This window comes from Ischnura elegans, chromosome 10 (assembly GCF_921293095.1).
Source record: "Ischnura elegans chromosome 10, ioIscEleg1.1, whole genome shotgun sequence".
NCBI classification, from domain to species: domain Eukaryota; kingdom Metazoa; phylum Arthropoda; class Insecta; order Odonata; family Coenagrionidae; genus Ischnura; species Ischnura elegans.
In genome coordinates this window covers 17035165-17063153 of record NC_060255.1, presented here as the reverse complement: position 1 = coordinate 17063153, position 27989 = coordinate 17035165, and the positions used below count along the sequence as shown (strand labels likewise).

General features: G+C 37.5%; 2 long non-coding RNA genes across 2 annotated transcripts; one reads left to right on the top strand and one right to left on the bottom strand.

The window, feature by feature from the left end:
• Nucleotides 1-2: 2 nt before the first annotated feature.
• LOC124167015 lies at nucleotides 3-14890 on the bottom strand. The gene is made up of 3 exons (XR_006866581.1): nucleotides 14805-14890; nucleotides 13458-13564; nucleotides 3-400 (listed from the first exon to the last, which is right to left on the bottom strand). It is a non-coding gene; the product is annotated as an uncharacterized LOC124167015 (long non-coding RNA).
• Nucleotides 14891-15276: 386 nt separating this feature from the next.
• LOC124167005 lies at nucleotides 15277-23940 on the top strand. Its single transcript, XR_006866559.1, has 4 exons — nucleotides 15277-15494; nucleotides 16767-17025; nucleotides 22410-22481; nucleotides 23216-23940. It is a non-coding gene; the product is annotated as an uncharacterized LOC124167005 (long non-coding RNA).
• The last annotated feature ends 4049 nt before the right edge of the window (nucleotides 23941-27989 follow it).

Sequence of the window (27989 nt, the reverse complement as noted above, 5' to 3'; positions counted from 1 at the left end):
GAATTTTAATACCATTCATCATAACCTCTCGTTAGTTGCAACCATATAACCATGTATTCATTCTTTACTCTCAGAGTCAATTTCGACGCTTTGCTTAATGTTCCTTCATGTACCATGATGATCCTTTATTCGTACCATGTGTCATTTGTGTGTAAACGGGAATGCATGAGTTAAAGACGCATCGACGTAAACCCAGAGAATCGCATAAAAAAATCCCTCAACAGCCTAGAGATGAAGATGAATTCCTGGAGATGAAGAGCCTATCACCAAATCTAACCCCCTTCCCGCATTGAAGACTTATTTCTTCTCTTCTTTCCTCTGTAGCCGATGAATTGAACTTTTCCATTTGGTGATTCCACTTTTCCTTGCTTTGAAGATATTTTTTCCAAACTCTCTGATTCTGCAAAGAAGAGAAAAGAGATTCCAAGTTAGTTCACTGAGTAAATGTCAATAATTGTGGAGATAATAACATGAGCAAGGTGGAAATTAAATAGAAGCCGATTCATAGGAAAAAATCATAGGGAAAAGATTTATAATAGCACTACGTTCTTTTAATATTCCCATGCATTGATCTCTTTTCTAACTACAGCTAACTCAATTTCATGCGACTCAGAGATCAAGAATTTTTTTAAACATTGAGTAGTCAATCACACATCCAAAATTAGCAAATAAAAAATCCCACCATATTCAATATTTGCTGATCCGATGGAAATAAAATGTTAAAAAATTTCAATCCGCTGATAGAAAAATAATACTTCAAGGTTTAAAACCAAAGGAAGTTCTCTAGTTTCATTTATTAATTCATCCTTAATTTACTAATTTATCCATTTACCATGTCAAATATATAACCAACGCCTTAGGCTTTGAAGTCATATGATGCGTATGTGAAGTTAAAAAATACGCATAAAATTACATGTTACTAGCTTTATAAAAGCGATATATACACTAAATATTAATAAATATCGAGCTGCCGCCTTAATTTCAAACTTGCGAAATTAATATCGATAACTTAGGGTGCGGTCCGTTGAACGCTACCAATGCTTCGGAGCGCCACCAAGCGGTCCGTTATTCGCTCCAGAGCGCTACAGGTTAGGCTGTGACGTCACCACAAACGTCATACACCCGTTTCCCGCCTCGCTCCAGACCATCTCCAGACGCTCCCCTGAAAACTTGGGTCAGCGGAGGAGCGAGTCAATTTTTGGCGGAAATTCAAAGGGAATGCACTGAGGCAATGAAGAGTTTACTCACGTTGCAGATGCTGGACGCTGAATGTGGACGCTTTTCTCCTATAAAAGTGACTACGAAGTAACGGAGTAGACGCACTTAGTAAATAGATGTAAATTTAATCGTGATTTAAATAAATATATAGCAAGAACTATCTATCCGCAAACATTCTCGTATCTCCCCCAAAATGAACTCTAATGTCTCTGGAAGCAGCCTTAACATACAAAAGGCAACAAAAAATTATTAAAAGGGGCATGTAATATAAGAAAGGATTGTAAGAACACATAACGACAAATCAACTCATGCCATAAATTCAAATCTGAAGAAAAATAGGATTTACATGAAATGGATTTATGTTTTTAATAGTCTTTAGCCATAATAAGTTGACATGTTTCAACTGAGAAAACGGTAGAGTACCTACTTTTTCCTTTTCTAGGGTAATGAGTTTCATTTAGAAGGGGTAGGCGAGGGTAGGTGCGAGAAATACGGTCCAAAGTTTCTTGCTTTACTTAGTGGAACCTCGATATTGGATAATATAATTCATTTAAATGATATTCGAATATATTTATTAATAGTCAATTACCATAATCACCTCAATTCGCAATTAAAACCATATATTCGATTTCATAATCCCAGTTTGCTCGCCCTCGTTCATTTCCGCCATTTTGACTTCGCTCCTGACCGGTCCGAAAAGAAATTCTCGTAGCGAACGTAGCGCCTATGGACCAGAGCTCCGGAGCACTTCCGTCTGTAGCGTCTGGTAGCAAGAGTAGCATTCATTGAACCGCACCCTTAGTTTTCTTTTTGAGATCTCGATCTTAATGAACCATTCTAAATGTTTGTAAGGCCCTTTACTTCAATGTACACATTTGGGGACTTAGGAATTACTTAAGCGGAATCATTTTCTCAACCTTGTTCTTGGCCAATTATATCTGTGAATTTTTGCTTGCAATATGAAATTACCTTTCGGAAAAACAGGCGATAAAAATATCTAATGCAAAAGAGATAAAGTGCAAAGATAATGCAATAACCATAAAGAAGAGTTACACCAAAACCGCGTTGAATGTTCGTTTGACAACTTCAATTCAGAATATTCTACATTTAGCTCATTTTGTGGGACTTGAATGAATATTCATTTCCTAAAACGTACGAATTTAGGCATTATTGTGACGTGAAATACTAATACAATTATCCACAACTATCAAAATATCAACTCAGTTATTTGGGAAGTAGAATAACTAGCGATGGAAGATTCATGAAAGGAATTACTACTTTCAGCAAAATAGCCCAGGCGAAGAAAAGAACTACTTACGGCGGGAAATTTAAACATACACGCAAAGAAACAATTCATTATAACTTATATTTGGAGTAGCTTCCCTACGGAAGTGAGGGATGAAAAGTGACAGTTGCGGAGTGTTGGATATATAGTAACAGCTGATGTTTGTAAACAGTTTGTTATCACCATTGTTGTTCTAGTTTACGTGCCTTTCTAAAGTAAAGAAAAATAAAAAGGCTGAGCTACCGAAAAGAATAAGCTGCATTCTTTCTGCGCAAAATCCAACTGGTTATGGGCTCAGAGGTTACGCAAGGATAAGAAGTACGCAGTAATAGAAAGTAAAATCGTGTAAGAAGAAAAAGAAACAGAATCCGGACAATTTAATTTTTCACGATGTCATCGGATGCTCATAGCGAAAGAATAACCGTCCAGAAGCTAAATGATAATAATTATCAAGCATGGAAATTCAAGATGAGAATGGTGTTAATAAGAGAAGGTACGTGGAAAGTAGTTGATGAAGATAAACCAGAAAAATCCGAGGCGGGATGGAAAGGAAAGGACGAAAAAGCACAAAGTACCATATCCTTAGTGTCGAGGATGGTCAGATAATACACATTTGCAAGTGTAAAAGTGCGAGAGAAATGTGGTTAGAATTGCAAAAAGTGCATCAAAGGGCCAATTTAAGCAATAAATTGTATCTACTTCGAAAACTTTATCAATCAAAACTTAAAAAGGGTCAATCAATGCAAGAATATATAAAGTCAACAATAGAACTAATAGAACGTTTGCGGAGCATCGGAGAAGAAATTAAAGATTTTAATATAGCTGCTCTCTTGCTTAGTGGTTTGACAGATGAATATAGCACCCTTGTAACAGCACTCGATACGCGTCCAGATGACGAACTCACATTAGAATACATAAAAGGAAAACTGATTGATGAATTCACACGTAAGAATGAGTCCATAATATGCGATGAATCACGCAACCTGCCATCGGAGTCAGCTTTGAAAATACGAAAGCCACATGAATCCAGATCGGAAAGAAGTAATTATAAAGAGACTCGCGAGTGTTTCGTTTGCAAGAAACGGGGACATTTAAAGAAGGATTGAAGAATAAGGAAAGCAAAAATGAAAGAGTTCAAAAAGGAAAAAGACAGTCACGAGGCGCGAGGTGCTACAGATGCCAGCCTGAACGTATCGTTTGCTACTGCGTTTTGTTAATGGTACGTAGATTCGGGCGCTACGAGCCACATGACAAATGATATTGACTTCTTTACAAGAATTCTTCGAAATAAAGAAGGAAAGGTAATCGTTGCCAATGGGGAATTCATTGCTATTGAAGGGACAGGTGAAGGATACCTCAATTGCAAGATATCTCCGACAGAAATAAACAGGATACTATTGAAGGATGTTCTGTATGTACCTGATTTGCGAGGCAGCCTACTCTCGGTAAAGAAATTAGCTAAAGAAGGTAATGTGGTGACTTTCAAGGAGAATGACTGAATAATTGATAAGAAAAGCACAATGCAAGCTGTAGGAAAGATTGATGGTGATCTTTATAAATTATCATGTCAAGAAATGGCTAATTCTGCGAAGTTTGGGAATCACCGGAATTGTATTCATCTATGGCATAGGCGGCTTGGACATAGAGACCCAGTTGCAGTGAAAAGATTAATTGGTGATAAACTTGCATTAGGAATAGAAATTGATTACTGTAATAAATTCTTGAGGTGTTGGGACTGTGTAAAAGGAAAATTATCGAAGAAATCATTTCCCAAAACAAGTAGTTATAAAGCTCAAAGACCCCTAGAACTCATTCACTCATATTTGTGGTCCAATGAGTACAGAAACTCCAGGGAAGAAACGTTATTTTCTCACATTTATTGATGATTACTCTCGTTACACAGCTGTATATCTGCTACGCTTAAAGGGAGAAGTGTCAATCAAAGTGGAAGAATATGTTGCAGCAGTTTCTACTAAATTCGGAAGAAAATCGAAAATTCTGCGAACGGACAATGGCGGTGAATATATAGGAAAGAAAACTCAGGATATTTTAAAGAAAGAAGGAATTGAGTTTCAGACCACAGTGCCATACAGCCCTGAGCAGAATGGAATAGCAGAAAGAAAGAATCGTTATCTAGTTGAATCAGCTCGATGCATGCTGTTAGATGCGAATTTGCCAAAACCGTATTGGGGAGAAGCTATCATGACTGCATGCTATTTACAAAATCGCTTGCCCAGTAAAGCCATTGATAAAACCCCATATGGGCTGTGGACTGCTGAAAAACCTGATCTTCAGCATATACGAGTATTTGGAAGCAAAGCTTATGCTTATCTTCCCTAAGAAAAACGGAGCAAGTGGGATTCACGTGCTCAAAAAGGAATTATGGTAGGATATAATGAAACGTCCAAAGGTTACAGGATCCTACAACCCAGTACGAATAGCATTATCATCAGCAGAAATGTAGTATTTGATGAAAATGTTACAGATAAAGAGGAATTAATCAAGGATATCGACCTAGAATCATCTGAGCGTTATACATACCAGGATGATAGGTTGATGAGAGAAAGAGAAATACCAATCACCAAGATAGATGATAACACCAAACTGGAAATGGACAGAACAGATTAGCGTGTTCGAAAATCATCAAGAGAATGCAAGAGGGTGCCACCAAAATGGTTATCATACCCTGTTAAAATTAACCCAAAGCCCGATCCAGAGTCTTTAGAAGAGGTAATGGAATTGCCTGCAAATGAAAGGGAGGAGTGGATGAAAGCCGCTGATGAAGAAATGAAATCTCTCGAAGAAAATAAAACATGGATTTTAACTAAATTGCCTGAAGGAAAACATGCCATTGGATGCAAATGGGTGTTCAAAACAAAATATGATTCAAATGGAGATATTTATCGACGAAAAGGAAGACTTGTTGCAAAACGTTACACTCAAAAATATGGAGAAGACTACGATTCAACCTTAGCACCAGTTGTAAGACAAAGCACCTTTAGAGTCCGTATGAGCATAGCAGCAGTACGATGGCTGTTTGTCCGACATTTTGATGTGAAAACTGCATTTCTGCATTTCTTTTCATTCATAAATAGATGGAATATTGGAAAAGTTCGGGATGGAAGATGCAAAAGGTGTATCTATACCGATGGATCCTGAATATCCCAAATTGAAAGGAGAGAATGATGCCTTGCCAAATAATGGCAAATATAGGGAAGCAGTGGGGGCACTTCTGTATATTTCAACAACTACTAGACCAGATATTTCTGGAGCAATGGGTATTCTCTGCAGACGGGTTAGTAACCCCAGACAGCGAGATTGGGAAGCTTTAAAGAAACTAATGCGTTACCTCAAGCAAACCAGTGATATGGCATTGAATATTTATGCCTGTGAAGATCTTAAATTGACTGGATATGTAGATGCCGACTGGGGTGGAGATATACAAGATAGGAAATCTACAAGTGCATATATTTTCAAGTTGGGAAACAGTGCAATTTCCTGGTCCAGCAGGAAGCAGTCTTCTGTCGCTCTGTCTACAACAGAGGCTGAGTATGTTTCTGCAGCATCTGCCAGTCAGGAAGGTGTTTGGCTACGACAATTACTGCATGATCTGGGGGAGGTGCAGAATGAACCAATAATAATCTATGAAGACAACCAGGGATGCATAAAAATAGCTTCAAATGAAAAATTTAGTGCCAGAAAAAAGCACATCGATGTCCAGCACCATTTTATAAGAGATTTAATGAAAAATAATGTTATTCAGCTTGTTTACTGCAGGAGTGAGGACATGATTGCTGATGCACTGACGAATTCACTTCCAAAAATAAAATTTAAGAATTTAGGAATGGAATGGGCCTGACGACATAAGCTGTTAAGTGGGGGTGTTGGAGATATAGTAACAGCTGATGTTTGTAAACAGTTTTTAATCACCATTGTTCTTCTAGTTTACGTCCCTTTCTAAAGTAAAAAAAAATAAAAAGGCTGAGCTACCGAAAAGAATAAGCTGTATTCTTTCTGTGCAAAATCCAACTCGGAGAAATGAATGCTGGGGGCCTTCCAAATGTGGTGCTATAGAAGAATGACGAGTATCAAATAGGTCAATTGCGCTAGTAATGAAGAAGTCCTAAGAAGAAAAGGAGAGAAGCCACATGAAAACCTTCGCAAGAAGACTCAAGACAACCTCATAGGCCATATCTTGAGACACGAGGGTCTGAAGAAGGCACAAGTAGATGACAATAACGGAAAAGGAAGACCTCGGATACAGTATATGGAAAAAGTAACGACGGATGTGAAATAGAAGAAATACGTTGGTGTGAAAAGATCAGCTGTTAACTTTATGAGGTAAAAACTTTAGGAACCGCAGCTTTGCATCATAAAACATCCCATTTGGAAATTCGCTACCGATTATCCTTCGAACTGAAAACAAAATAAGTTCATATGGGAAAATCTTTACGCACTGATTCTCTACAAAAGAGTGGCATGAACAATGACAGCAGTGAAGAGATCGCCAATTTTTGAAAGCCTCCACCACTGATCGAAAAGTGGTGATATTTATGAATGATGAACCTCATATATCCATCCATAGGGAAGTATATGTAATGATGAGGATCAAACGGATCGACTGACGATGAGTGAGAAATGCTAAGTCCAAAGCAGAGTAGTAGAGAAGAAAGAAGAACCCTCATGAAAACCTTGACAAGACGCCAGTCAAATTTCCTGTTCGCACACTTGAGTATAGTCACAATTCACTTTGCCCCATGGTATATTTTATTTTAAATGCATGCGGATTGATGTCTTCAGTGATAAAATGAATGATGAATTGAAACATACACAGATTACGTACGTAATTACCGCGAAATACCTTTTCTTCTACAAAAAATTGATACAGAAGTATGTATGCTATTTATTTTTTCCGACTTGGGAAATCGATGTTTTTTTTTGCCGAACAGTCAGTCTCTACGGTACATCGAGGGTCGCACCAGTTTTGAGTGGGGAAACAGCCAAGTGCGAGACTTTGCTCAATATTTGTTTTCGGGGAGGCGGCCAGGCTATTTGAGGATGAGATGCTAATTAGTACGTGTCGACGAAACTAAAACTAAAGGCATATTTGGCATAATTTCCTACAATTCAAACGCACGGCAGGTAACAGCAAACTAATCTTAGTATTATTCTTCGAGAGTAAGCTGTCGAGCGTATCGTATAAGACGTATCATCCATTTTTTCTTACCTTCTGACCGCTCCGAAGATTGAACTATCCATTATTACGTAAATTTTCAAGTTTAATCTTGACCGCTCCGAAGCATGAATTATCCGATATAACGTAAATTTTAGAGTTTGATCTTGTCATTTACCAAATCGCTCTCGAGTTTGGTGTACCTACTGCTTGAAAACGCTCCTCGCCACATCAACATTTTTTCAAATTTAAAAGTAGTCAGCTAGTTATTGAATTGAGTAGTTTTCTGTCTTTTGCTTCAGAATATCTCTACTTATTTTTTATCTCTTAATTAAAATATACAGAAACAACTTGGTAAAGAATTGCATGGAAATAATGTTGAAATGAAACCACGAGAAGTTTTTATTGTAGTTAGGTGTATCTAATGTAAGAGCCTCCTAAAGGTTGTTATAGTCTTTTCCTTCGTTTGTCTTTGAATTATCAAACCTATCGATCGCAGAGGAATTCCTTGAAGAATATATCTAAGGAGCATCTTAGTTTGCCTACAAATATTTCCACAAGTAATTTAAACTTTAACTATAAACTTTATAAGTGGGCCTCAACGGCTACTGCACATGAACTTTATGGATCCTTAAGTGGTGGAGCACAAAAACATGTATAGATATCTGAAAAAACTATTTCGATAAGTATGAGGCTAAACACTTCGTTTCTTAAACCTGAACACAATGTTTCTGTCATCAATGACATCGATTGTAACCATGGAGGAAGCGCATGGTGATGAGTAAGACATATCGTCGGATGTCATTCTGGTGAAGAGAAGGCAGAGCAGAAGAGTATAGCTTGAAGTATTTCACCAAAATAAGTTAAATCACATCGGATACGAATGCAAACGGGACAATTTATATTATTACTTAGTTGGGGGTACTTGGGGTACTCAGATACTGGGGGAAGGTAGTTAAAGATAGGAGAGGAAGATAGTTAAAGGAGTCTTGATTGGGATAAACTTTTTATGGGCCCCAGTTATATCTTGAAGGGTTTACGTCAGAATTATTCCATTACAAATTGAAATATTACTTGCCTGAAGGTCTCTAGATATGCATGTAAATTTCAGTTGTTGTCTTTCATTTATCCCGTGAGACTTTCCCATCATGTCGGCGGCCCGAAGGAGCGTTGTACGTTGTAGCAGCATTACGGCAACCCGATATGCAAAAAGTTGTTATACTCTGTGCCATGCCTGTTAACATACAGGTGCAGGCGGCAAGGGTTTTGGGTTTGTTTTCAACAGTGGCTACCTATATATTTATCAATAACACCCCTAACGCCAAACTTGGATCTTTATTGAATGACAGTGGCAAATACGGAAAGTGACGAGATGTGTGCGGGATGCTTATTGTTAGTATGAAAAATGGACGGTGTAAATGTCCCTGTCATTCAGGAAATAATGGCTCGAGCGATTACTTTTTTAGTCCATGAAAACATCTTTAGAGCTATCAGGCATAGGGACGGAAAAAATGATTGGGTGATACAGGATTCAACTCAACAACCAATAGGTATCTTCGGCTGGAAGTTTGGCTAAATTTAAGTTCAAGTATGTGAACGTCCAAGACGTCCACTTAACTGACGGGGCCGGGACGCTGAAAGCTTGGAACCTCGCGGCACCAAGAGTCGACGAGGGCGGACGCGAACGCGACTGAGCTACCGAAGATGGAGTCCTATCGATACTTTTTGGAAATCCCGTTATTTTCCAGCATTACCGCTCCCAAGTTTAATTTATGTGATATTAAAATCTTCGCAATGCGAATTACCTCTGAGCCTAAGTTTAATTCAATAACTTTACTCGTTTAAAAAAATCAGCATTAATTTTTTAATGAGAGTCATCCGCATAGATAATTTTGATGGTAAGAATGCCTTATAATAAATGAAAAAGAAATGATTACTTAGGACTCAAACCCCTCCAGAACTTTACGGCAACCACCGCGGACTAAAGAGACCTACTCGGCTGCGTATCAACGTATTAGTGAGTCATAAACGGAGAGTGCAAATATGAATCTAAAGAAATGAAAAACCTCGCCACGGGCCCAACGCGAGCGTGGACGAGTGAGTCTCCTCTTGCATTCCAGCGGCTAATATTAATTCCAATGGGGCTCCTCGTCGGCTCTTGTTGTCCTGACGGCGATAGATGCATGTTGTTTCGAGTGCAAACCTTCCAAGTTTTCACCGACCATAAGTTAAGTGGGTCTCGTGGGTGTCTGCACATTATTGAAAACTATAGTACAATTGATAGTGGAATACCCGTTAATAATATGCTAAATAAAGATGATTTTAAAGTAAACAATGACAACCTAAGTGAATAGAAGCATGCAAAGAATGAAATACAGACAATGAGTCGGTAATACCATAGAGTAAGTATATTATATATATACTATATATATATACTTATGTATATTATATATATACTTACTCTATGGTAATACGGACGAAATAGATATCAATGAGCGAATTCACTAACTATCGATATATTAAGCATCACAAATATCCATTAGAAGTTAAATTAATAAGATCGATATAGATACTCTAAAAGCATATTCATACTCTCTTATCTCATAAGTTCAACAATATTCAAGTCACAGGTCTGCAAGTTCACTCACCATTGAATTGAAGTAAAATAGTTTTAATTTATGGTATAGCATCAGATTGGATCATGTCCTTTTTCAAAATTAGAAAACTAATATCTATGACTGCAATGCAGCGACAAGTCTATCTCAATTCCAAATCACCAAACGTGTGACTCAATTGATCCCTAAGGCTGAAGATTAGGAACCCTTTTCTTCACATACATCAATGATTTGTCTACACATCCGAATCTAGGGCAAGTAGTAGTTTATGTAGTTGATACCAACCAAATTATTACTAATAGTCACTTTAATTCGGATTCAATAGAGCAGTAGAAAAATGCAAACAACGCTATCGATGAAACGATAAGTTGGGCGAACACATCTGAATTAACTTCTACGTAACTGAGAACACTGCTCGACGACCCTGGAATGCAATTATTTAATTCATAAGCAGCTCATAATACGCATACACATTGAAAATCATTGCTATTAACACAAGAATTTTTTCCTGCATATCCTCTATTTCCTTCCAACAGGGTATTTGCTCTTGTCAATTCATTTTTTACTTGGTCTTACTTAGCTTATCACTTATCAGATGACGCCCGTCTAACCATGGTATTTTTGAACGCGCGTTGGTTCTGACGTCATCATTACGCTGGTTGACAATGAAGGTAGTGTGAACGGGGCAATAGAAGATTAGGGGCAACCACCACGATTATCCAGATAACTCGAAGCTACCCCAATCGATTCAAACACGATTGTATTTTTCTTGAGTAAAGTATGCCCTGGTTAAACAATGATAGTCCCCCATTCGAATTTCAGGTAAGGGACTACACGAGGGAGTACATTGAAGAAGTGTGATACATTTTCTTAAAGATGAGAATATGATTCGTGAGATCGCTTCAAAGGCCAGAAAACCGGAAGATAAAAATTTAAAGAATGATTCTCGAGGTATTACGAATAAGATTAATGAAATGGACTGAAGTAGGAGACTTATGGAGTGGAAGCTACTTACATAATAATACACGAAAGATTGCTAAACGGTAATGACGAGGTGGGGATAGAGCTTAGAAAGACAGCCGATAAAAAAGCTACGTATAGTTTTTAATAAAAGGTTGGTAATGGTGACGTTAAAAACCAAAAGCCAGAACTACTGCAGCTTTGGAGGTTTTCAAGCCTACAAAAAAATGCTAAAAGATGCGAGGGTGGAGTAGGTCTATCAAGATACCACTGAAGAAATCAAGCAGGTAAGAGGTGAAGAAACTCTCGGTGAATGAAATGCTATCACCGACGAAGGTAAAGACGAGTAAATAACCGTGAAAGAGGGATGATGTATCCTAAATGAAGACTGGCACTGAACGCAAGCCAAATGAAGCGAAGAAAATACCCAAGGAAAATGCCAGTAGAAGGAGAAGATTCTAAATGGGCTAAATTCTGGCTAAAAGAAATATTCAGGAACCAAGAATAGGACGACAATGGCTACCCTAGGACCTAACTAAACCGACAGCGGATATAACTTGTAGCGATGTAATGTCTACCTAAAATAATTAAAGAACTGAAGTTCGGTAGTCGGTGAAGAGAATACCGAAGAATATGAATACGAAAACTGAGAAATGACAAATGAGAATAAGGAACGTGATCTGTCGTAAAGCCAGGGAGGTCAGAGAACCCCGAACGACGAATGCATTCAAAAACATCATGCAAGGGGAACAGTTGAAGCAGCCCAGAGGAACCATTTTAAAATATAGAGCGTCAGATGTGATAACGAAAGTGACAAAATACGGAGAACTAATGACTGAAATGAATATCTATAAGTGAAGATATGGATTGTATAACTGGAAGAGTTTTACAAGGAACGGAGACTTGCCAGGAAAACAATCGAAAAGGATTTCGGGTAGGGTGAAGACGGGAGCCCAAATGCTAAGACCAGAATTTGTCACAGCAGTTGTATGGTAGATAAAGAATTCAATTCTTAGACTCGTAAAAGAAGTTGAGGTTCTTAACAATTACAGGTTAATATCCACAATTAAAATAAAACTAGCGGAAGTGATAAAGTTAGGACCTAACCATGAATAAATAGTAACTGGGTGAGACGAGGCTGTGTTATTTCTCAGGTAATTTACAAGATTTACACCTAGAAAGGTTTGATGAAATCAAAGAAAACCTGTCAGGAGTCTTAATGTCATGAATATCCATGAGCAGAGCCTTTTTAACATTTAAAAAGATTATGTCATTTGATAATCACCATAAAATATTACAGTGCAGCAAAAGACGAAGTCAATAATAACATAAAACTAGGGAAACAAACAATAGAAGAGGTATACCAACAATACTATTTGAGAAGCAGAAATACCAACGATAGAATAAGCAAGAAATAAATAATCAGTAGTTTAGATGAGGCAAAGCTATTTTCAGAAAAAAACAAAGGATCTAGTTACTTACCAGAGCAGGAAATTTGAGCATAAAGTAAGGAAACAATTCAGCAGAACTTACAATTTATGGCAATGAATCATGGGCAATTACAGCAGTGGAGAAACTGTTGGTGATGCGTTAACGCGAAAATAAATTGAATCGACCGAGTGAGGAATGCCTAATTTCTCGTAAGAGTGGGAGAGAATAGAAGCCCCGTAAAAGTTTCAAGTACAAGCCAGACCATTATAATCGGACGTGTCTTGAAGCATTTATCTTGATGGCCTGACGAAGTCAACCCTCGGGGGACAGGGGGATGATTAGAAAAGAGAAGAAATGCCTCGGATATCGTTTTAAAGGAACCAAAAATGAAGAGTATGAAATGGAATTTGAGAGACTCCATCCCTCTCCACACGGCATCATTATATAGTAAAATGTAATCGCTCAAAATTTACATGAGCTACGTAAACCTCTAACACTTTAAATTACTCCTGTTGCATTCGTAAGCACCATTGTCACGGAGGATCACACTGGTTAATCAGCTGAGTATGTGTGGCATAAAACGCTATGAAAAATAGTAAACTAAAAAGTACCTTCTAGTCAAAAAAATTATCACAGAATCAGTTTGTATGCGAACTGAACATGATTTGGTTAACATGTTACTACTAAGAGACACAAAAAGAAGTAGAAGACCTATGCATGGGAATATTTAAATATCCATCAAATAATGTTCACTTAATGGATGATATTAACTCACCTAATTTCTCTAGTCTTCGTCCTCTTCTTTGTAACCTCATCGAAAATCTCCCTTTAAATCCCACCCGTATGACTGAGTTTATTCGCTACCCCATATTACTCGTGCACCTGAAAATAAAAAGTTCGCATTAGAGGCTGGCAATGTTCACGCACTAAAAGTTTACAGTTAACATGGAGCTTTACTTAAGGATGATGGTAAAGTTGAACCCTAGAACAATTTGTCATTCTAACAACGATGAAGAAGGAATGTGTATTGATTTATGGAATGTATTAATGAAAAAATAAAATTCCAAACGAAGCGCTGTAAATGCAATTAGAATCGCCAATATTTTCTTATAGTCCTTACTCATGAAAATTATATGACCGATTATTACAGCGGTTTCGGGTTGGCAGTTAGATATCAGAATGGAAGCTGTCGATTGCCATTTCCTAGATTTAAACATTGAGTACTTTGTAAAATGCTTTTTAGAAACAATATATATGTGGAAGAATTCAACATTCAGTTAGCAACGAGAGAGAATGTTTAGAGGGCGAATTAGGGTTGATGACTGATGCTCACGGATAGGAGCTAAATTTTGAAAATTCAGGTGCTATCATAACCGAAGACGAAGCAGTGTGGCTATCATGAATTACGCTGTTCCACTTATACTTTTAATACCCCATATTTACAATCACAGCGATAAAAATCATCAGATTGACTTTCGGAAAAACGTTTCTAAGCTACCAGAGAACTGATAGTACGCTACCGGATTGCTGCAAGAAGCATGATTCCTGTATTCAACCCGTTATCTTTGATGTCCTAAGAAATGCAATCAATTCAAAGGATAAACTAATCACAGGTTACTTACTCGTTGCAAATGTCGACACTCCATAACCGAACGCAATTTTTATAAGTTACACCAATTATGCTCAGAAACGAATACACTTAGTACTTATGTTAGTCAAGAGGCATCAAACACGATGACTAATCAAATATTCGTCACATAAAATCGCTCTGACATTTCGACCATCGCCGATATATTTTTCAATTCAAAATTCACAGGGCTGAGAGTGAAAACAGGACGATTTTAACCTGAGGGGATATTTCCCTATAACCGGCATTCTTAAAAAAACACTACCATGAAACTAACTTTAACTGAAACGGGAGATTCCTCACGTGGTATTCAAGGTTGAGCCAGCAGACGGCTGGCGTAATAAATATTGTTTATTCAAAATAATAGCCACTCTGATCACGTTTACTTGAAGTTGAATAAATGGTATTTCGAATAATTCTCCATTACAGGGAATTGACAGCACATTCAAAACAATACGAAAAATCCTTCGTCAAAAGAATTGGTCAAGTACTCACCTCTTTACCCCAAGAGATCTAGCCGCGAAGTGAAGTCCATGCACAGAGGGAGGGGGACCTCCGACACTCCGCCAGCCACATGACGAATACCTGTGACGTCACGGTAATTTCGAATCGTTTTCTTTTAATGGAAACGAAAACCATAGAAACAACTGAATATCGTAGGTTTTCAGTTATTTGATATTTTATCCAATTAAATATATCAGTAAATACGGCGATATTATATATATTATAAAAAAACTATATCGCGTGAAAAAATATTTGTTCATCCGGTGGCGCTGTTATACTAAAATAGCGCGGGATTTTTTCAACGGCCAATTGTCACAATACACGTGGATCAATATTCTTGAATTTTCCAGTAATATCGAAGGTCAGTGAAGAACACGTCATCGCCTAACAAAAAACGATAGATATGGACGAGAAATTTCTCATTGGTCTACATTCAACTGTCGCTTCCAATCCAGCTCCTCCCCTTCCCCCCACTCATGCATCACACCCCCTAGTCCATCACCATCCGTCTTTTCGGTACAATCACATTTCCGCGAGTTTTAACTTCTTCAAATCAATTTTCAGTCGTTTCTTCGTTCGTTGAAGTCACCGTCTCATTCACGGGAAACGAGGATAGGGAGTGATAACTACTTTCAACTATCAACAGAAATGCAAAGAAGAAATGCAGCGGTATTGACTGAGGTAAGCGAGAACATTACAATTTTATGGCATATTGAAAAGAGGTGGTAATTGTAATATTGGTGTGATCGCGATTATACTTGCGGATACGTCATTACTATAGCACATCGTGTGAAATTATTGCACAGGAGAATGAGAAGCAGAGATAGGCAGTGAACAGATATTGAGGAGTTCATGAACGATAAAAAATAACCAATCCCATTATGCGCTTAGTATATAATCGAGAAGTATAATTGGGAGAGGTATGGATAAAAGAGGTTTATAGCGGCTAAGTGAAGGAGAGTCCGTAAGCGAGTGCATAAAAATGATCCCCTTCACCACTCACTTGAATGCCATCGATGTACCAAAGTTATTTACGATTTTAATATGCAGACCTTAAAACATTGAGCATTCAAGATTCCTTTCAATTAAATGAAAATTGGTGGTAGTGTCACGCACTAGTAAAAGTGCAATCATTGCATTCAATACATTTTGAACCAATCTATAATTTTTTTTTTATTTTATCCCGCTATTGCAAAAACCACTTAAGGGTAATACCGGCTAATTTTTCTTGGTATCTGCATATTATTTCGGCGGTAAAGATTCTATGAAACAGAAATATTCTATACATTTCCCGTCTTTATGTCAGCTGCGTGTTTCTTATTTGATATTCTCACGATTGCTGCCTTAAGTTCAATCGCGGTTAAACTTTAAAGTTACTGGCAAAAATTATTTATATTTTTAATTGGTCAAGAATAAACGGTGAAACCTAGTCAATGACAAACTAGAGCTTTCAATATCAACAAAGAACTCCTATTTTCGAAATAATGTGTGTTATCGCGATTATACTTGCGCATACGTCATTACTAGTCTATAACTTGCACTGGAGCCTATTCGTCAGGAGTTATATAGGACAAGTTATAAAGGATGTAAAAGAGAAGAAATATGTAGCTATGAAGAGATTAGCGGATAGGAGAGAGAAATGGAGAGCTGCGTCAAACCAATCTTAGGATTGTTGACTAATGATGATGATTAATTTCAGACAACTTTGTGATCATCTTCATCCACAATTCCACAGATATCGCTTAAGCTTTTTAAGGCTTCTTGCATTTGTTGATAATAATGGTGTTAGTCAGTGGCTGGCACACCTTACTTGGCCTGAAAATAGTGTCATTAGCCTGAATATTTAAGCCATTAGTCTTCCATTTGAACGAATTTGAATTTTGAATTAGAATGACTCTACAATGAAAAATAAAAAAGAACATAGTAGTACTTATTTTTTCTGGTCATTCGCAGACTCGTTTCCCTGATATCCATCTTTAACTGAAGCCGATCCCGTGTGGAGTAACCTGATGCAGTCATCATTACACAAAAGGGATTGCTAAAAGGTTCATTGTGTACGACACTGGAGCCTATGTAACCAAATGAATAAATAATTTACCTGGGGAATCTGCTACTTCAAGGAAAATTAAGGAACGACTGATGGAATTGACTTCTTTCCGAGAAGACAGTCCAAATTCTTGGTATTCATCGTCGATTGTTACAATTAGTAGAGGTAAGTAATGTCATTATCATTTCATCATTTCAACTGATCAGTTTGTCACGACCAACATTCAAAAATCTTTCATTTAGTTGACTTTATTAGTGATTAATAGTTTTGAAAAGACATCTTGAGTAGGCTAAAACATCTTTTTATTAATTATAAATTTTTGTTTGGTTTGGTTACTACTCTTAACTATTATCAGTCACGATTAATTTTCCACTTTAAAACCCTCCAAGCAGTATTCCTATGAGAGGTTCATAGATTTTAATTGACGGGTTCTATATGATAATGTTTATGAAAGTTTCATCGAAAATTCTTACTGCGAGGTTTTATTATCAGTGTTGTGTAATTCAATAATATTGGACTTAGTCAACTAAAGTTGGAGAGAGAGCCTTTTTCCGCCGTTATTTTCTAGCTGATTTCTTTATAAGACAACAAAAAAACCTAGATACCACTAAAGATCGAAGATTTCAGGTTTCATACAGTACTCGGCCTAACCAATAAGATTCATTCATAACGAGGCGTTTAATTTTAAATTAATTTATTTAAAAATGAGTCAACATGTTTCACTGCACTGCAGCATCATCAGTTATCATGAGTCCAGTAAATTATGTTGACTCGATTTAAAATAAATATTTATGTGGAAAAGTGCATATTATTAAACGTGGCACGTCATTAAAAGCCATGTCATTCAGGAGAGAGTTACATATTGGAGGTGACCTCGCGTAAAGTTGCGGTCAAATAGGGTCCTGCTCGCCGCGATCACTGCTTCACGTAGGTTTGAACGTTCATGTGTCAACATACTTCACACCCTGCAAAAGAAAAGCTTCAGATTTTAGCAAGTAATGTGTCAGTAAAGAGATATAACCATATTCGAGAATATGTATATACATTCGGACGAGCGTTAGTGGCACGTCATTAAAAGCCATGTCATTCAGGAGAGAGTTACATATTGGAGGTGACCTCGCGTAAAGTTGCGGTCAAATAGGGTCCTGCTCGCCGCGATCACTGCTTCACGTAGGTTTGAACGTTCATGTGTCAACATCGCAGTGGGAAGGGGAAAAAGCTTATCTACTGCCGAAGACCAAATGCGTTTCCCTCTCCAACCCACTTCTTCCACGTGGTGACTCAGTTATTCTCATCTCTCTCTCCCTAATTCCGCTCAATACAAACTTCCTGAATAATTTTACCATCACGTCAATTCGGAAAGTCAAAGCGATTGAATGGCAAACCTAAGATCAAATCTTTTTCGAAAATTTCCGGTAGAATACTATTTGCCTGATGTTCGAGATATTCTGAGAAAGCCTAATTATTATAGTTTAAACGATCACTAGGATAAGATTAGGGACATGGACTACAGAACCGATATATTTAAGATGCCGTTTTTTACGCGTAATACCTGCGATAGTTTTGCTCTATGATACCTTGACGTGGACCAGATAAAATAGGCTCTGTATTTTAGAAAGCAATTTCATTAAATTCTCAATACTAGTTATCTGCATGCATTTTTTTGCATGTTACAATTAATACATGACTCTTTTATTAATCTAACTTTTCGTTCACTATTATTGGCATGGAATCACCCCGTGCCACACTCCGTAGTGGTGGCTTGCACGGTAGCTCTTAGATGTAGACTTAACTTACACACATTTCATTGGAGTTCAAACTGCTACTGATTGACGTATGATTGCTAAACCGTGTAAGGTGCCATATTAAAAGTATTACAATCTTGCCTAAGTCGAGCTTTTTAAAATTGGTGCGAGTGTGATACGAAAGTAAATGTGCAATAATTGCATTTAATATATATTGACCTAATCTGAAAATCATTTTTTCTATATTGCGAATAACACTAGAACCAGCATGCAAAGAAAACTGTAGATTTTCAAAAAGACGCCATCCTGCATCAATAAATTCTCTTTCTCAAACTAAAAGTGGGAGCTAAAACTAATTTATTTTGAATAATTTTCAGCAAAAAATTTTTAACCTTCATATCGATTAAACTGCAAGAAGAGAAGACTCCCTACCTTTCATTTGCTCCCGGGTCCATGGGCGGCAGAGCTCAGCTTTACAACAGTGATACTCCAAGATACTTATATTCACCAACACTTCACATAGAACACGCAACTGACAATGATTTTTTTTACGAAACATTGACAATTTCACTTCACTGCACAGCTGGATGATCACTCGCTACTGGCGATGAGTAAACATAGCATGTAGCTTCTCATTATTTCCATGAGACATGCATACTTTGAGCAGCATGACTGATGATGATACTCCAAAGGCCAAGCCATAAGCTTGAAAGGGATCGTTGAAAGCTTGATGTTAGGCTTGTACTTTCATTTAATGGGTTAATTTAATTATTCATTACACCTTTTGTAGGCTCTAACATAAAAAAGAAATACCCTACAAGCTCTAACACAAAAAATTATATTAAAGACACCACACCTTCATTCATATTACAAGAAGGAAAAGTGACAGCGGAAATGCATGCAATGCTTACCTATTTAAGCCATTCTTGCACTGTAACTGGTTCAAGTTCATGTAAATTTCCGCATATGTTCTAATTGAACGAAAAATATGTGAATGCGTGAACCAAATTCTTGCGTTCATATATTAACTCTTTCGTGATAATATATCGCGTAACCAGACCTTGCTCCTGAAGTCAGATTTTGAAAATTGTTAACTAAACACGAAAAGTCTGAACCAAGTCAAAAACTATGATTTAATGCATACAAATAGCATGGAATATTAGGTTATTAACAAGCATTTAACTTACCAGTACTCTTCAGCGGAAAATACGTCCACTCTCGACGCTAACCGAACTACCGTGAGACTAAAACTTCGCATAACAGAATGAGGAATAAGGGGATGAAGCCAAAGTGACGCACTACTTCTTACTCACAACACTGGAGGAGTAACGGAGGGTGAGGAAATACTAAGGATCGCAGGGGAGGTTGCCTAGCACAAATACCCCAAAGCAAAGTCAAAATTTTTGGCCAGATTTTGAGTCCGAGTGCATCATGAAGGCGGTCGGGACAGGTTCGGTTTGCGCGTCGTTGGGGGGAGTTGTGGTTAGGGGGAGGTACTCAAGAGCGTCGGCGAAGTAGGGAGGGAGGGGGAGAAGAGACTAAAGGCTCTAAATACCTCTCGAGACGTCACATACCTACGTAGTCTGCATTGTTCAATAATAAAGCACTTGCTCTACAGCAAATTTGATCATAAATATAAAATAAGAGATATACTGTAGAAGAGATAGACACTAGAGAGACTGATCGAGACTATAACGGCAGAGTAAGGGCTTATTGATAGATTTGTTGACTTTAACCTGGCCTGAATGATGATACATCTGTATAATACACTGCCAGGCACTCCGTTGGTGTTTGGCAGGAGGTGAGTACACACCAACATGCAGCATGCGATGCACTACGTCTTCGTTGTCGTCTAAAGCGGTACTAGCGTGGTTGTCTGTGCGGTTACTACGATAGATTAGGTCATAAAAATTAAAAAAGAAATATGGAATGTACAGCATTCATATTCAGAATGCTGTTTTTTACACATCTAAATCTACATAATACCTTCCGAGCCACCTCTAGGGTCTTTAGCAGGGGGTGATCAATCACCAGCATGCAATTGGACTCCCACATGCACACCTCTCAGTCCAAAAAACGTCACGTATACTAAAAAATTATACTACCATATGCTGTTAGAAATAATTATAAAATTAAGAAACGTGCATTTAGTTTTACATAGGTTAGCAGAATACACTACAAGTAATTTAATCTATTTGTGAGTTCTATCGCTGCCGTTATGATCTCTTATTGATCGTGGATAAAAAGACATTCTGAACCTGTCTGTTAAACAATCTATCTCTCTTATTTTATTTATATGATCTGATATTTCGTAGTGTGTTGACGTCCGTAAGATATGGCTAACTTCGTTAAAAAATACACTGCTCTTGAATTTATCTAAAAGGTTTTGTTTTTTTTTCAATCTACGGTCTGACAGAGATTCCCATCCGAGTTTATCTAAGAGGTCAGTTACACTAACAAGACTATCGTAACGACCTTTCACGTACCTGGCAGCTCTTCTTTGCACGCGTTCTAACTCTGTTTAATTTAAGTATACCGGGACTAGCCACGGTGATAACTTTACGGGAGTAACCCGCAATGCACAAATTGTGCGAAAAATCCACAGAGAAAAATCATTCGCCTTGACCGGGATTCGAACCCGGATCCCTCGATTTCCGGCCGAGTGCTTTAGCCAGTTAAGTTACCGAGGCGTTAAGCTACCACAGGGAAGAATGATGCCTCGGTAGCTTAACTGGCTAAAGCACTCGGCCGGAAATCGAGGGATCCGGGTTCGAATCCCGGTCAAGGCGAATGATTCTTCTCTGTGGATTTTTCGCACAATTCTAACTCTGTTATTAAGCCTTTTTCATTAGGGTCCCAAACACTGGCAGCGTATTCTAAATGGGGTCTAACGAGGGAAAAGTAGCTAATTTCTCTCACTTTTTCGTCGCACTTTCCTAATATTCTTTTAACAAAACCCATTTTACGATAAGCTTGGCCGGTTATTTCCCGAACATGTTTATTCCACGATACATGATTTTTGAGTCTGACTCCTAGATATTTCACGGATACGCAACTGCCATTCATTGGGTGACCCGAATTATATAGCGACGATGTAGGGAGTTAATCTTCTTCCAGAAATTCATTACGAATTTTTTCAAATTTATTTCTGACTGCCATGCATCGCACCTCGCTTCGATAGCAGCAAGGTCATTCGTTAGTTCATCTATATATTTTCTGGAACGGATTTCTCTGTGAACTACAGCGTCGTCTACACTAAATTCATTGTCGTACCCGCCGATCGCCAGTATGACGATTTATCTGAACAATCGGAGATCGAAAATAAATCACCCCTCTTACTTATGTATTTTCTGTTAAAATTCTGCACGCTATATATCTAACATGACTTACTTCTGGTCTGCGACGCCATCAAAAATGCAATTTTAAATTTCTTTTAAGATTTATTTTGCGTTCACGGCTCAATGTGACCAACATTATTCATTTCCCATGAACAAGAGACCGGGAGATGATCACGTAACTTTGCACAGTGAACTGAAATTGGAAAAGCACGCCAAAAATTACTAAACTGGTTTTTAGCTACAAATTTTACGAAGTTTTGGTCAATATTCTAGGCCAAATGGAATTAATTTCGCCAAATCGCCGGTGTTGAATGTGTTTCTGAGATTCACCACATTCAAGACAATGCTACACCTATTGTGTATTATGGTGTTCCAATGAGAACAAAAATATAGTGTTTTTAAAAGTTTACGTATTCTTGATTATTGATAATTGAATATTATGATATAATTGTTATATTTGTTGCAGATATGAAAGATAATGGCGGACCCTGATTTTCTCAGAGGACGGGCGTTGTCATGAATCATAATACTTCCAGAAGTAAGCATGACTACTTTTTTAATAGCTACTCGCAATCGGCGCAATGTTTCACACTTATCAGGTGCATTTATAGTTTTCCTCACAAGCACCTTGAAATCCCTAACCAACTTTTCACTTCAAAACATGGCAGCATGACCTTATAATTGTAAAAGTAGGATCGCCTGAATTTTCTTGTTTTTTTTCGTGGCTTTTGGTGCATTCATTGTTGTTATTGTTGCTTTGCTTTATGCGTGACATTTATAATCCGTCTCATCCCTAGCTACATTTGACCTCTAAATATTTGAATACGTTTTTTGTTTAAACTATTGTTTATATAGCCTCATGTGAGAGATTATTCGAGGACAGTTCCCGATGGGCTATATATCTACTAATTCTTAGATTGATTGATCTCTTTTCATATAATTTTTCAAGTTTTATTGAACTCTGAGGCCCACTTTTCGGACAATTCCCTTCTGAGCGTGAGATACGGAGGAGGCGCAGTTGCCCTCTGAGCGCGGTACCCGCCTAATGCCGGAAAAATCGATTACGATAAAATCTAAAATCAAATTTTAATTGACAAATATTGAGGAAATCGAGATCAATCCTTGATTTGGGGAAAAATCTTCAAGTTATAATTATATTTATGCTATGATTAGTACCACCAACATTTTGAAACCAACCATCAGAGGCACTTACTTTATCACTTACTTAGGTTGTTCAAGCCTTAATTTTTCGGCATATCCATTTCCTTACAGTACACAGAAGAAAAGTAGGAGAGAAAGGGTTTTCTCATGGAAGCCTTAACAAGAAGAAGGAACAACCTCATAGCACATATCTTAAGATATGATGACCTGATGAAGACAATCGTCGTGGGACAAGTACACGGCAAGAGCTGAAAAGAATTACCTTGAATTTTCATTAAACGGAAGCGGTAAAAAAGGACGTCGAAAAGAAGAAATGCGTAAGAGTGGCAAGATTAACGGATAATAGAATTGGGTGGGGAGCTACGTTAAACCAATCTCAGGCTTGTTAGCCACTGATGATGATACAGAAATAATATATTTTTCGACTCAAGGATGAATGACTTTCTTTGGCAAAATGCTGGCTATTTTTAGGAATCACACAGTTAATACTGTCGAAACCTGGTCCATTCCACTAAAAAATTATGAAACATTCAATATTGGTGTACCTGTGATTATTTTAACTGATATATTGTTTGCTGTTAAACGTTGAAAAGTAATAATATATATTTAATGTTATCATAAGTACCATATGTATTTTAAAACCAACTTGATTTAAGCAGATAAAATGTATGGTATCATTACAATAATATAATGATGAATAAAAATAAAACATCAACCCCAATAAGCAGCAAGAGGTAAGAGGTAAAGATTAAATTACACTATCACTGATAAAATTCATGGTAATTATATGGATTGTCATACCATCCAACGGACGAAGTGCTGTGCTTCAATTGCCCTCCACGAAGTACTCTACCAGGGAGCGAGAACTCTATGAAAAACCTCCGCCTCTACTGGTATTTTATCTGGACGCTAAGGGTGAAACGCCAACACTACAGCCACTACATCTACCAGATCCTAGTGTGTAAACGTAATAGTACAAATAAATTTTTAGCATTCCTTGTGCCCATGTCCAATTTTTTTAACTCAACGGATGTCGTATTATTGTTAAAGTACTCATTGTCACCGAAAAGAAATTGTTTTGATCGGCGCAGTCGCGTATCTGGCCTCTTCAGGAGGTTTGTATGATAAATAAGGTTGCCTTAGGCTATATTAATAACTTCGTTCACTTGGTGCCTTATACGCATTATGAAAGATAATTATTTTTTTGCTGGAATTTCACAACCGAATCCCATTTATGCTTTATCTTTTTCTACCTGGATACGTGACTTATTTCTGGTCTTCGATGCCATTTGTAAGTTTTTTTAATTATTGAAGCTTTCGCGGAAAAATATGACGAAAATTATTCATTTCCTATGAATATGTATTAGGAAGAGGAGAGAGAGAACGCCCACATGCCCACCCTACCTTTCGCTTCGTGGCCTTCTCTCCTCTCCCCCGATGATTCGCCTCCCATGTCTCTCGTCACAAAAGCGTACACTGCTCCGCACCATTCCGGTCACAAGACAATACTGAATCACCGCCGTGAGTCAGGTGGACTCCCTCGCTCCTCTCAACAGTAGGAACAATAGAGTATGTGCACTCGGGAGGAATACGAATGAAATGCAGTTTATTCGATAAAGTGTATCGTAAATATCATTACTTTCGCTTAACAGCATTAATTGTTGCTTAGTTTGTTTAATAATTACTATTTAATATGCATTGTTTTCGCAACGATATTAGGCAGACGAAAACGCTCATCTATTGGCTCCTCGGTATGTGACGTCATTCTGGTCTATCTCATCAGCGTGCAAGGTGTTTATCGTGTTATGATCGTGTTTATGATTCAATAAACCACGTGTGCATTGGAAAAAGTTGGTGGATCTGATCTGTGTAAAGTGAAATACGTTTAAGTGCTTATCATGGAACCAGGTTTCGTGAGGGTTTCTTCAAATAATATCCCGAAGGTGGATGCTTCAATGATTGACCGTAATGATTATGTTGGACTATACCTACGTGCCTCGGCACGAAGTTTTAATGTTGAACTGGAGCTTTTTTGTTGTCTTGTCTCATTCATAATAAAGAGAAATGAACGGGAAACCTCATCGGAAATTAGGTCTAACATAAGTGAATTAAGTAAGATTGTTTACAGTAGGTAATTGGCCAAAAGTTTGTTAGCACGATTCGAAGGTTTACGGAACTAAAAGTGCCGGTAGGTAGATAACTATCGATATTTGTATTATTGTCATTTCAAATACCGATCATAATTTAATCTATCTATTTAACTATTTCCTATTCTATTATTATTTAACCTACTGACTCGCGAAAAATATTTTTTCATATTCAGTTATAGCCCGTGGTGACTGGATGAATATCCATAGTTAATTATTAAATTGCCGTTACTGAGCTGGGTTCTTCTTCTTCTGGGCTATTTAAGGTTTTAAACGTAAGCACATATAACTGAAGTTACATTTTGGTCCAGTTTAAGCAGTAATCTGATCTTAATTTCTTTAATAAAACGCACTTTTAGTCAACGTATTTGTTCTTTCGTAGAATTAATGTATTCAAAAGCAGAGTTCTGATTATCTCAATGTTTCTACAAGTTATTTTCAGTTCGCTAACATAGATATGTCAGTCAGATGTACATTTGCTTGGTTGAGGTTTATGAATAGCATTTGTGAGGTATATCCAAAAATTGGTTATTGAAAACTTGGTCCGGATGAATGACGGAAATCTCTCGGGCTGGAAATCAAATGTTTGATAGTTAGATCAGACGATTACTTTTCATTCATTCGGTTTCAATATGCTTCTCGAAGCATTTGTTAGCACAATTTAATAATTGGTTCATTTTATATTTCTTCACAGCATAAGTTTATTGGTTTTCAAGGTACAAGCACAGAGTATATACTCTGTGGTACAAGTGTCTTGTTATGACTATCCATTAAGCGAGGAATCCCTGCGCGCGGTGCATTACCAAAAAGTAGTCCCGACTTGTGATACGTAATAATGAGCTTATTTCACATCCGATTTGGAAAATATTAGCATCACTGTGTTTGGAATTAAATTACAAACATTTTGAATGCCCAAACTATCACTTTTTATCGAAAATTAATTTTCCGTTTTTTTATTTAGTAGTACGGGTATTTTTACTAAGTTAGTTACTAATTAGTGACTTAGTTTTCACGAATTAAGTCGTACTATTTTCAAGGATGATCACTGTTCAAGTGTCTCTTAATTTTAATGTCACTATAAATCTGCAAACGAACGCAAATGCGAGAACCGAGGAGTAAGAAATACGATTAGGTAGTTCGAGGTAGAAAAGTTGATAGATCTCGTCGTCAGCGTAACCGAGAAACAAATGAATTAAAAGATGTGGATGATGGCATGTACACACTTAAAATCTAGTTCATAAGGCATTCCATGGCTTCTTTCCAAACTCAATATACGCTGTAGAGGGGCTCACCCTAAAGAACAAGGAATGCCTGAGAACACGTCGAACAAAATGACGTCACAGCCTTGAGAATATGGCCGACTGGTGTTTCAGCGCATCATTAATTTTGCAAATTTTAATAATTAATATCTCGCTTAAAAAGTACCTCTCTATTCTCAGACTCGGAATTTAGCCTAATTGAGGTGTAAATTCTTTTTTAAGATCACTTCCCAAAAATGTGCACATACTCTATTGTAATATCCGGGTGATCTGAGGACACCTAGCGGCTTCTCTCTATATTTATTAGAAACACCTCTTTTTTTTGTATTGCCATTAAACCAAAAATATAATGTTATTGGTAAGTTATTCTTTATTATTAACCCTTGAAAATTAATGCATAATTTTTATATTTATGACATAAATTAATATTTTCCAATATCATTAGCCACATTTATTATCGCCAACACGATATCCAGGTCAAATTGACTTTAAAGATATGAAACATAATTCCCCGATTCTCGCAGAATTTTTGTTTACGTTGGATTATAACGCCGAAATTAAATTCAGATTTTAGACCATGGGCTTTACCACCAAGTTGCTGCTTGTGGCTCCTGGCCACGGTGAATACCGTACTTGTTGCATGTTGGGGAACGAGTCTTTTTGACGACGAGACGAGTCGAGGACTCCGATTTCTCTCGAATTCTGCGGGCCACATAACCACGCCCTTCTTATGATAAAACTTCATACCACATTCATTACATATTCTTTCTAACTTATCCACGAGCGTGCTGAGAAATGGAGGCGGGAAGGAATATTTAGTAAGTCAAACCTTCATAGATGGGATGCCCGACGAAATTATAAAACGGTACACTCCAATAGTACCATCTACTTCTTTGCTTGAATATTCTACCAGCGAACTAATGATTCTCTTCACTGCCCCTCGATTTCTACAATGACCACGTTCAATTCAGTGTTGAAATGGTGGTAATATATCTGTAGATCCTTTGCTAAAACGAATTTCATGTTCTTATTTAGAAAGCACTGCCGATGTGACTGACCCTCAATTCAACAATTGAACATTCTAAATTGTATAATCGCCAATTCAATACATCAAGGTATCACCTTTTGAGAATATGTTCTAATTTTCAGCAGCAATAGACCAATGACCAGCAATTCCATAGGTAACAGGAAACACATTTTAGATATATATGGAAATTGGACACTCCAATTCATAAATACCGTTCGCAGGAACAGGGGCGCAGCTAGGAATTGAGGCTAGGAGGGGTTTTAGGCACAACTAATACTGGGGAGTTCGGGGTGTGGAATACCCACCAGGGGAAGCGGGAATTGCGGGGGGCACTCCCCCAGAAAAATTTAAAATAAATGGTTCAAAATGGTAAGTTTTACGGCCTTCTGAGGGATATTTTTACTATCCTTGAATTATTCTATGAGTAATATTAGTCCAGTTAAGTGAAATGG